The sequence below is a fragment of the Lissotriton helveticus genome, chromosome 1_2 (assembly GCF_964261635.1).
Source record: "Lissotriton helveticus chromosome 1_2, aLisHel1.1, whole genome shotgun sequence".
NCBI classification, from domain to species: domain Eukaryota; kingdom Metazoa; phylum Chordata; class Amphibia; order Caudata; family Salamandridae; genus Lissotriton; species Lissotriton helveticus.
Genome location: NC_136058.1, coordinates 158,613,718 through 158,626,354, shown reverse-complemented (window position 1 = coordinate 158,626,354; position 12,637 = coordinate 158,613,718).

Sequence of the window (12,637 nt, the reverse complement as noted above, 5' to 3'; positions counted from 1 at the left end):
AAAACATCAAAAGAATAGAAATATGTAACTGTTAATAGACATTTCAAACCACATTTTAAATACTCATGAAACCACGGAATACAATTTAATTTATTATTATATTTCCACACTTTTCTACATCCTCTAATGAATATTCTTAAACATGGAACAATTTAAAATATGAAAGAACAACAATAAGAAAAAAATTTTTTTTTTAAATCCTGACATATATGAATCACAATTCTATGTTTACAATAATATAGTTTGATGTGGAGATACAATTTAGTAAATAACTCCAAGATAGTAAACATTACGAAAATGCATACATTTTGTAGTGGAGGATCAAATTTACTATAATAACCTGAATCCCAGCAACACTCTAGAAATTACATTATGGGGTCGATTCCGATCCGGTAAAATGCGCTCCGAATCGTCGTACGGAGAGGTTTTTCCCCATACGAATCGTACCCGTAGACGTCCTGTACGTACGACGAAGTACGATCCGTACCAGGTGCCAAACTCCGTACGAGTCGTACAGGACTCCGTACGACTCAAATCTCCGTACGAGTTTCACTCGGAACCGGCTGTACGCGACATCACTACGGTTCGCGGCTGGTTTTTACGACCCAGCAAGTACGATTCGTGTCGGGTATGCGCCGTATGACCCTTTTCCTACGGGAGCCGAAAACAGTCGTAAACGCAGAGTTCGCGCCGAAACAGGTACGGAACGCCAACCCCGGGTACGGCACGTACCCCCCATGATCACAGGGGTACGCGCCGTACCCCTGTGATCATGCGGGGTACGTGCCGTACACCCAGCGTACATGGGGTATGCACCGTACCCCATGTACGGTGGGTGTACGGCACGTACCCCATGTACGCTGGGTGTACGGCACGTACCCCGCATGATCACAGGGGTACGGCGCGTACCCCTGCGATCATGGGGGGTACGCGCCGTACGGTGTGTAGGTGATCATGCGCTTTTCCGTACGAATCGACGTGTACCGTACGAATCGCGTCCGGGTCGGCCGATCGGGATCGGAATCGTCCGGTCGTACGGCGTCCGTACGAGTCGTACGGAAACGGCTCCGGATACGATTCGTACGGACGGGGATTTTACCGGATCGGAATCGACCCCTATATGTTTTATTTATTTATTTATTTTAAATATTTATAAAGCGCAGCTGATACCTTGCAGGCTTCCTGGCGCTGGTGAATGTACTGCTGAGGATAGACCGGAGTAGCTAGCAGACGGGTGGGGGATTAGGGGAAGAGCCAGGTCTTGATGCGTTTCCTGAATGGAAGAAGTTGTGAGATCTGGCGTATGTCAATGGGTAGGCTGTTCCATAACTTGGCCGCTGCAACCCTGTAGGATCTGCCCCCGGTTCTGGCTTTATTGAATCTGGGCACCTTTACCAAACAGGCTGAGGACGATCGTAGGTCTCTAGTGGGAGTGTACCACAGGAACAAGGCTTGCAGGGGTCTAGGCCCGAGTCCATGCAGAGCCTTGAAGACAATGCAGAGGGACTTGAATGTTGTGGGGGGAAGATTTACTATTCCAACCCCACTCCCGCCAAAACTGGTGAAAGTGCATAGATTTCAAGGAAGTCAGATTTAATATTCTAATACCACTTCATCATACTTGCATATATTTGGGAAGTGTCAGAAAAACAATTCCAACTCCAATCCTAAAATCATTTGTAAAATGCATATATTTCAGAGAAGGGTGGGAGAAAGGATCATATTTACTGTTCTAATTACAGTCCGACCATTATCGGTAAAATGCATGTAATTGGGAGAGGCAGATTTACTCACTTGAATTCAGTCCCACCAGCATCGAGACAAGGGCGTATGATTGGAGGAGGCAGATATACTATTTTGATTGCATCCAGAAACATTAGGGAAAACCTAGAGGTGGGCGAGCTACGGTAGCCTTGAGACAAGTGCCTGGCTGTAGCTCGGCTCCAGCCAAAAATGAGCAGAGGAGACCTCATAATGAGTGTCTAACTAGTCCAGCTATACAGCTAGTCTGAGAGGGAGGCCATAGCGATTGGAGAGGTAGATAAGCAGGCCAGTAGACGATGAACAGTTAACAGGAAGAGGCAGGCATAGAGGTATACAGAAAGGGGGTATACAGAAAGTGAACGACATGTCAGGGAAAAAAATAGGGTATGATATTTCACATAGAGAGTAGTGAGAAATTGGAAGGAGGAAAAAGGAAAGAAAGAGAAGGGAAGAGGAGTGATCCAGGTACAGGTTAGTATGAAAACAGGTAGTGCTGGGGTGGGTCAGTAGTGAGATTTGTGACTGAATGTGACTTTCTATACTAGTGGCATTTCAGGAGCATCAGCCTGTTATATCATGCCCATATTCACCAATAGGTCTCTCAGCTGCTGCACCTATGTACACCTCTAATCCTTCCTCTCCAACTAAGCTTAGCACACTATGACAATGTTTTTGAAGCTCGGCCAAGCTGGGCCTCTGACTCAGCTCAGCTATTCCCATAGAATCTCTGGCTTGACAACCTCTGCTAACACCATTACTGCAAACATTGTGAAAAATGCTTACATTGTATTAGTTTTACAAATTAACAAATACAATTGTATTATTTTAAGCCACAATTATACTTTTTAATTTAATTTTTGGAAATATTCATGCTTAGTCATCATGATTTGTTTTAATTTCGGATAAAAAAATGCACGGTGACACAGTCACAACCACAAGGAGCTACATTTTTCACTGAGTTCCACTGCATAGGTACCGCTGACAAAGAGTGTAACAGGCTGAGCTGAAACCTTATTAATAAGTACCAGTGGTCGCGGTTTGATGCTAAAGTAAGATAAGGTTTGGCAAGTGGTATGGTTTTTAATGAGACAAACACATGCATAGATTTTTAGACATTTCAAGATCTTGTCTATCCATTTCTCTAAAGGAGACAAAAGCCTTCCTGGTTCAACCAATATCTTTCTTAATGAGAAAATCAGGACAGCTAAACATTTCCGTGTGCCAAAAAGCACCAAACGAGTTCTTCCTATATTTAAACTAAGGAATATTCATGGTTCTATCAATGTTGAAACAGTCCCTGATTACAAATCAATTTACTCAGGCTCCTTTTTAGACCATAATGAGATCCAGCTAGTCAACGGGCATAGCGCTGACATTTCTATGGCAGCCCTAACTATTGTTGTTTTACAAATGCTAAGATGGATTTTGTTAAGATCAACAGACGCCTTGTAAAACTGTTTTCTGCTAACTGTAGATTATAGATGACCCTAAACCTCCATATATCGCTTTCATAAGCCATAGTGGATACGCACTTAGCCTGAAAACTCTGTAGCATCGCTTTACCAGGCTTGTTTCTCACTGGGCATATTTATATGGGTATATTGGCCTAGAATGTCACTTTTAATGATGTTCTGGTGGTGATATCCCCTTGTCCATATTTACAAAGCGGTGATAAGCCTTTTAATGTGGCTTAATGCCGCCTTATAAATGAGGCCCCTTTTCATGCTTCACTTGCCATATGAACTGAACCTGACTTCCACACTACATACTTATTTAAATAAAGTACAGGTTAAGGCATTAATCACGTGTACCCAATCCAGGCCTAAATGCATATTGAATGTGAGAGAAAATGTGATTGTCTTTCACCCAGGTTGTAATTCTATTCAAGAATATTCTCCCTATGACTTTCACTGTCGAGTTGGACAAATAAATCTGTTTAAAACAACAAGGATTAGACCTATCGGCTTTTTTTGTAAACTGGTAAAATAACTGATTTAGATCTATAGAACTATATATACCTACTGGCGACCGCCAGTAGGTAATATATGTTTGGATTTTAGGATTCCAGGTAGGTTGGGTTTTTAATGTTGTATTTTTAATATATGCTATTTAAAAATATATTTTTTTAAACATTACATTATTTATCTTTGGTTATGTGCCTGTTTTTTATATTTTGTTTGTGGGTTTTCATGGGGAATTGGGTGAGTAATGTATTATATGAAATATATTTTCATTATTAACAATGTATTTTGCTTTTGTATTTAATCATTTAGAATAGTTTTGTAATAATTTTTTTCTTGTGTAAATTTGTTAAGTAAATGTATTTATTTGAGGTATGTGTTTTATTTTATTTTTGGGGGGTTTAGATGGGTAGTGTTTTATAAACAATGATGGTAATTAATGTTTATGTTTTGATATTAATTAATAGAAACTTAAAAAACTGAATTTCTTTCTTTTATTTAAAAATACAAATATGTCATTTAGTTTTTTGGAGTACTCTGAGGTTACATTATTAGTTGTTAGGAATATTAATTTAAATTCGATTTTTTTAATGATATTGTATGTATGAGTTTGCTATATTTGTTCACTTTTCTAATTAAAAATGTAATATCAAATAAATATATATATTTCTAAACATAAAATTAAAACTGTAATTTATAATTGGGTGTCACAATTGTGTTTGTTGAGTTGTAAGACTCCCACAAATGTTATCATTATCACAGTGTTTAAAGGACAACTGTCAGTAGAGGTGGAGAAGCCAAAGATTTTATGAGTAGAGCCTAGCCAGGACTGAGCCAGGGGTCCAGCTCTGAACAAAAGCACAAGCTAAAGCTGCTAAATTATTGTCATAACAAGATGTGGTGGGATTAGAAGTGTAAAGGGGTGCACCAAACAATTGAGCAATTGGTGGATATGGGCATGCGCTGACAGGCTGGTGCCACTGGTGCAGGGAGTCGCATTCATTTACATGCCACCCTACTGTCTCTGCCCCAGCACTGACTGCTTTTCTTACCAACCTATGCAAGTATCACCCCTCTTCCATGGCATGTCTGTTCTACCCTAGTCTTTCTCTCTTTTTTTATTTCTCACTGCTCCCCATACCAAATGTAGTACCCCATCTTTCTCTATGACAGGTTCCTCATCAGGCTGTCTGTATCCCTTTGTACTCCTACCAACTGTCCATCTTATATTGCCCTGTCTCTCTTCCTTTCCCCATCCTTGTCTCTTCCACTCCAATCTCCTGGAGAACTTAGTCACTCTTTCTCCACTCAGCTTGCCTCCTTTTTGGCTTGAGGGTCCTGGATGTCGACCTTGAACCAGGGATCTGGCTTGAGATTTCAGTAGCCTGCCCAGCTCTATAATTTGCTCATATTGATGGACTGAAATCGGAATGTAAATCTGACTCCCTCAATTTCATGCACTTTTCCCAATGCTGGTGGGGCTGGAAATAGAATAGTAAATTTCACCCCAGGGATTGGACTTAGCACAGTTGACCATCCGCCCCCAAATATAAGTATTTTTCCCAATTCCCAACGAATGTAGGACTGGAAATAGAAAAGTAAATGGGATACCCACAAAAAATATGCACTTTTCCTAGTGCTTATTGCCTTGGAGGTATTTTCGAAAATCGTATCCTTCTCCCACATCAAATTAGATTTTTTTAAAGGTTGAATTGTAATTTTTTTAAGTGATTTAATTTTGGCTTTACTATTATTCTTTATTGTTCTTCAATTTCTTCCAAGTTTAAATATATTTTTTTAATTTGAGAAGTATTGAAATTCTATAATAACTTAATATTTAAATAATATTCAGTGGTTGTATGAATATTGAGAATATGTTTTGAGATGCATACACATTTTCTTTATTGACAATTACTTTTCTTATTTTTCTGCTTTTAATTTAATTTGACTTATTTCTATACTTATAAAGTGTCTTATATGTAAGAGTCGATAATGCTTTGTAAAAATAAGGTACATTCTAGTGAATTATTTTGTAGATTTATTTTTCTAAAATATATTTAATTCGTTTTATTTTTAACTGTTTTATAAAAAATTATAAATATACTTAATTTGTTATACTTGTTTACCAAATCACTTTTAAATAGTGTATTTGTTATAATTACTTCTTAATAACATGTATTTAATAATATTAAGATATATTTTAAAATATTTTGGAGTGATATTGAAACACTGTGCGGCCGGCTCACAGAACTAATCTGAGATAAAATCCTAATCTTACTACTTTTGGTATTCACAGAAGGCATTTAGTAGTTGTAAAGTTAGGACTCCTAACTTTACTACTACTAAGCTGAGATAAAATCCTAAATGTACTACTTTTGGTATTCACAGAAGGCATTTAGTAGTAGTAAAGTTAGGACTCCTAACTTTACTACTACTAAAGACCTTTTGTGAATACAGAAAGTCGTAACGTTAGGATTTTGTCTCAGTTTAGTAGTAGTAAAGTTAGGAGTCCTAACTTTACTACTACTAAATTCCTTCTGTGAATACCAAAAGTAGTAAGTTTAGGATTTATCTCAGATTAGTTCTGTGAATCGGCCCCAACATTTTTTGAAGTAGATATTGTTTTAAAAATATTTAGCATTCTATTTTTTGATGTTGATATTTCCATACCTGTTAATATTGTAGCTGATATGTGTCTTGGGGTAGATGCGTGCTGAAAGCATTGTTCGACAATCCAGGACTCTTTTCTCTATTTGGCCTGGAATGTCCCCTGGTGGCAAGCTTCTGCGGGGAGGTATATCGCACCATACATCTGATTATAGGTCATTCATTCACAATGACACCATTAACATGTCTTATGGGTTATGTCAGAGACATTCTGCTTGAGCGTTGGCATCTCGCGGCGATGCTCCTACTTCTAGCCAAGCGTCAGGTAGCCATACATTGGGGTGGTAGACTTGCTCTGAGAAGTGAGAAGTGGCTGCGGAGCACGGCATACTGCCAGGAGCAACTTGCTTATTATTGGGACCTAATGCCCTCCACCTTCTGCCCTGTGGACATTTGAGAACCTCTTCTAATTTACTTGCACACCCGCGACCCTACTCATTTCCACTCGCCCGAGGTGGTGACTATACCAGGCACTGAAACATCCCCGACCAATGCAAATAGAGTTTCCGCTATCCCATAGGGTTCTCCCAATAGCTGCACACTCCTTTGCCCATCTGATATTCACTTGCTGTAATTACTTGGTAATATTACAGCTACCATGTAAGAGATTGTACTGATGATGCCATGTATACTATGTACTTATCTTCCACTACATCTGGGATAAAATGAGTAATGAGCTCTACTGTGGTGAAATAATGCATCTCTATCTCTGCTGATATCTGCCTATTCGTTGGTCTATACTCTTAATTAAAAACAATAAAAATTCTTTTTTTGAACAATATATATATACTAGCTGATATTTTAGTCATTTAGTTTTCATATATGTAGGCTCGATATTTTACTCATAGATAATTTGACATCAATATTTTCGTAGGTTGATATTTTTGTAATTGATATTCAGAATTACGACCAACTAAGTAGCAACGTTTTGGTGCATTGTGTGAGGTTTGAAAGTGAGATAGGGGCATTAGTTAGTGGTGTTGCTTTGAATGGAGAATAGGCACAATTGCTCATGCTGGTACTTACATTTATTAAAAGAGTATTTGATTTTGCAAAAAAAATCGTGGACTCTTGCATATAATGTATGTTACAAGTATACAAAATCGGACTAATTGTTTTGTTAAAAAACATCAAAAGAATAGAAATATGTAACTGTTAATAGACATTTCAAACCACATTTTAAATACTCATGAAACCACGGAATACAATTTAATTTATTATTATATTTCCACACTTTTCTACATCCTCTAATGAATATTCTTAAACATGGAACAATTTAAAATATGAAAGAACAACAATAAGAAAAAAAAAATTTTTTTAAATCCTGACATATATGAATCACAATTCTATGTTTACAATAATATAGTTTGATGTGGAGATACAATTTAGTAAATAACTCCAAGATAGTAAACATTACGAAAATGCATACATTTTGTAGTGGAGGATCAAATTTACTATAATAACCTGAATCCCAGCAACACTCTAGAAATTACATTATGGGGTCGATTCCGATCCGGTAAAATGCGCTCCGAATCGTCGTACGGAGAGGTTTTTCCCCATACGAATCGTACCCGTAGACGTCCTGTACGTACGACGAAGTACGATCCGTACCAGGTGCCAAACTCCGTACGAGTCGTACAGGACTCCGTACGACTCAAATCTCCGTACGAGTTTCACTCGGAACCGGCTGTACGCGACATCACTACGGTTCGCGGCTGGTTTTTACGACCCAGCAAGTACGATTCGTGTCGGGTATGCGCCGTATGACCCTTTTCCTACGGGAGCCGAAAACAGTCGTAAACGCAGAGTTCGCGCCGAAACAGGTACGGAACGCCAACCCCGGGTACGGCACGTACCCCCCATGATCGCAGGGGTACGCGCCGTACCCCTGTGATCATGCGGGGTACGTGCCGTACACCCAGCGTACATGGGGTATGCACCGTACCCCATGTACGGTGGGTGTACGGCACGTACCCCATGTACGCTGGGTGTACGGCACGTACCCCGCATGATCACAGGGGTACGGCGCGTACCCCTGCGATCATGGGGGGTACGCGCCGTACGGTGTGTAGGTGATCATGCGCTTTTCCGTACGAATCGACGTGTACCGTACGAATCGCGTCCGGGTCGGCCGATCGGGATCGGAATCGTCCGGTCGTACGGCGTCCGTACGAGTCGTACGGAAACGGCTCCGGATACGATTCGTACGGACGGGGATTTTACCGGATCGGAATCGACCCCTATATGTTTTATTTATTTATTTATTTTAAATATTTATAAAGCGCAGCTGATACCTTGCAGGCTTCCTGGCGCTGGTGAATGTACTGCTGAGGATAGACCGGAGTAGCTAGCAGACGGGTGGGGGATTAGGGGAAGAGCCAGGTCTTGATGCGTTTCCTGAATGGAAGAAGTTGTGAGATCTGGCGTATGTCAATGGGTAGGCTGTTCCATAACTTGGCCGCTGCAACCCTGTAGGATCTGCCCCCGGTTCTGGCTTTATTGAATCTGGGCACCTTTACCAAACAGGCTGAGGACGATCGTAGGTCTCTAGTGGGAGTGTACCACAGGAACAAGGCTTGCAGGGGTCTAGGCCCGAGTCCACGCAGAGCCTTGAAGACAATGCAGAGGGACTTGAATGTTGTGGGGGGAAGATTTACTATTCCAACCCCACTCCCGCCAAAACTGGTGAAAGTGCATAGATTTCAAGGAAGTCAGATTTAATATTCTAATACCACTTCATCATACTTGCATATATTTGGGAAGTGTCAGAAAAACAATTCCAACTCCAATCCTAAAATCATTTGTAAAATGCATATATTTCAGAGAAGGGTGGGAGAAAGGATCATATTTACTGTTCTAATTACAGTCCGACCATTATCGGTAAAATGCATGTAATTGGGAGAGGCAGATTTACTCACTTGAATTCAGTCCCACCAGCATCGAGACAAGGGCGTATGATTGGAGGAGGCAGATATACTATTTTGATTGCATCCAGAAACATTAGGGAAAACCTAGAGGTGGGCGAGCTACGGTAGCCTTGAGACAAGTGCCTGGCTGTAGCTCGGCTCCAGCCAAAAATGAGCAGAGGAGACCTCATAATGAGTGTCTAACTAGTCCAGCTATACAGCTAGTCTGAGAGGGAGGCCATAGCGATTGGAGAGGTAGATAAGCAGGCCAGTAGACGATGAACAGTTAACAGGAAGAGGCAGGCATAGAGGTATACAGAAAGGGGGTATACAGAAAGTGAACGACATGTCAGGGAAAAAAATAGGGTATGATATTTCACATAGAGAGTAGTGAGAAATTGGAAGGAGGAAAAAGGAAAGAAAGAGAAGGGAAGAGGAGTGATCCAGGTACAGGTTAGTATGAAAACAGGTAGTGCTGGGGTGGGTCAGTAGTGAGATTTGTGACTGAATGTGACTTTCTATACTAGTGGCATTTCAGGAGCATCAGCCTGTTATATCATGCCCATATTCACCAATAGGTCTCTCAGCTGCTGCACCTATGTACACCTCTAATCCTTCCTCTCCAACTAAGCTTAGCACACTATGACAATGTTTTTGAAGCTCGGCCAAGCTGGGCCTCTGACTCAGCTCAGCTATTCCCATAGAATCTCTGGCTTGACAACCTCTGCTAACACCATTACTGCAAACATTGTGAAAAATGCTTACATTGTATTAGTTTTACAAATTAACAAATACAATTGTATTATTTTAAGCCACAATTATACTTTTTAATTTAATTTTTGGAAATATTCATGCTTAGTCATCATGATTTGTTTTAATTTCGGATAAAAAAATGCACGGTGACACAGTCACAACCACAAGGAGCTACATTTTTCACTGAGTTCCACTGCATAGGTACCGCTGACAAAGAGTGTAACAGGCTGAGCTGAAACCTTATTAATAAGTACCAGTGGTCGCGGTTTGATGCTAAAGTAAGATAAGGTTTGGCAAGTGGTATGGTTTTTAATGAGACAAACACATGCATAGATTTTTAGACATTTCAAGATCTTGTCTATCCATTTCTCTAAAGGAGACAAAAGCCTTCCTGGTTCAACCAATATCTTTCTTAATGAGAAAATCAGGACAGCTAAACATTTCCGTGTGCCAAAAAGCACCAAACGAGTTCTTCCTATATTTAAACTAAGGAATATTCATGGTTCTATCAATGTTGAAACAGTCCCTGATTACAAATCAATTTACTCAGGCTCCTTTTTAGACCATAATGAGATCCAGCTAGTCAACGGGCATAGCGCTGACATTTCTATGGCAGCCCTAACTATTGTTGTTTTACAAATGCTAAGATGGATTTTGTTAAGATCAACAGACGCCTTGTAAAACTGTTTTCTGCTAACTGTAGATTATAGATGACCCTAAACCTCCATATATCGCTTTCATAAGCCATAGTGGATACGCACTTAGCCTGAAAACTCTGTAGCATCGCTTTACCAGGCTTGTTTCTCACTGGGCATATTTATATGGGTATATTGGCCTAGAATGTCACTTTTAATGATGTTCTGGTGGTGATATCCCCTTGTCCATATTTACAAAGCGGTGATAAGCCTTTTAATGTGGCTTAATGCCGCCTTATAAATGAGGCCCCTTTTCATGCTTCACTTGCCATATGAACTGAACCTGACTTCCACACTACATACTTATTTAAATAAAGTACAGGTTAAGGCATTAATCACGTGTACCCAATCCAGGCCTAAATGCATATTGAATGTGAGAGAAAATGTGATTGTCTTTCACCCAGGTTGTAATTCTATTCAAGAATATTCTCCCTATGACTTTCACTGTCGAGTTGGACAAATAAATCTGTTTAAAACAACAAGGATTAGACCTATCGGCTTTTTTTGTAAACTGGTAAAATAACTGATTTAGATCAGGAGGGTGGGTGATCCGCATTAAGCACTTGTTTGGAGAGGCGCCCAGACCTGAAGTTCAGACTCAAAAAGGTCTGCCACAACTCCATTAGGACCAGGTGCGTTTTTCTTAGATAACTGAAGAATAGCATTATGAACCTCACCCAGTGTGAAAATAATATTGGAAACACTCCCAATAAAGGTCCAGACGTGTCCACTTGCGCCATATCATTATAAATGCCGAAAAAAGTATTAACCCAGGGCTCAGGAGAAATATAGCAAGACAAAGAGCCTTCTTACAACTGAGAAAACCTTGGTTGAATAATCATTTCCCAAACATGCTTAGTCTATATTTAATGTTTAAATATAAAACTAAACAAATATAAATTAACTTATACATAAAATTACACTAATAAAACAATTAAAAATAAAATGATTATTCTTAATAACTCATAGTGTAACCATCCAAACATTATCCACCTTAAACTTCAAAAACATTAGTATTGTTGTTAAAAACAAAAAACGTTCACACTTTTCATTAATATTTGCTTTAGCAATATTTTTATACTCATAATCTTTTTTTCATGATATTAGACTCAAACAATATTTTGAATTTGATATTCAGGATCCAAACCCATTAAGGTCAAACTACAAACAAAACCCTTTAAATAATGAACCAAAGTATGCCCACAAACTCAATGCAAATTGTAGCACTGACTGACATTTTCACATCTATGAAGTGCTATGCAAATGATACATGTGCAGCTGCCACTTACTTGACAATCCAGAAAAGGTCTGTGTCCCAAAGATATGGTAAGAAAGCATTATATGAGTACAACAAAAGCCTAACACAATAATTGGAAATAAATATGACAATTTTTCCAACAAAAAATTGTTGAATAGAGTACTGGATATGCTCAGTGTTATTTAACACCCATAATATCCTTCGCACAAAATAGCTGTGGTCAATTCTTCAACAGAAATGAGTATAATATAGTACCAAATATGTTCAATGTGCATTTAACACCATCATCCTCCATGTAGAAAATAAATATGCTATACCTAGAGAAATAGGAAAAATACCATTTCCAAGATATGTAACAGTCTTAGCCACCATGTAGAAAATATTTGTGCCCATTAACCCAAAATAAGTAAGCAAAACACATTTCCCTGGATAAACTGCTGCCATTTACCATCAAATCAAATCAAATCAAGAACTTGTAAAGCACACTACATACCCGTGAGGGTCTCAAGGCACTGAGGGGAGGGCGGAGCTGCTCCTGCTCGAAGAGCCAGGTCTTGAGGAGCCTTCTGAAGGTGAGTAGGTCCTGGGTCTGCCGTAGGTGGGGCGGGAGGGTGTTCCAGGTCTTGTCGGTGA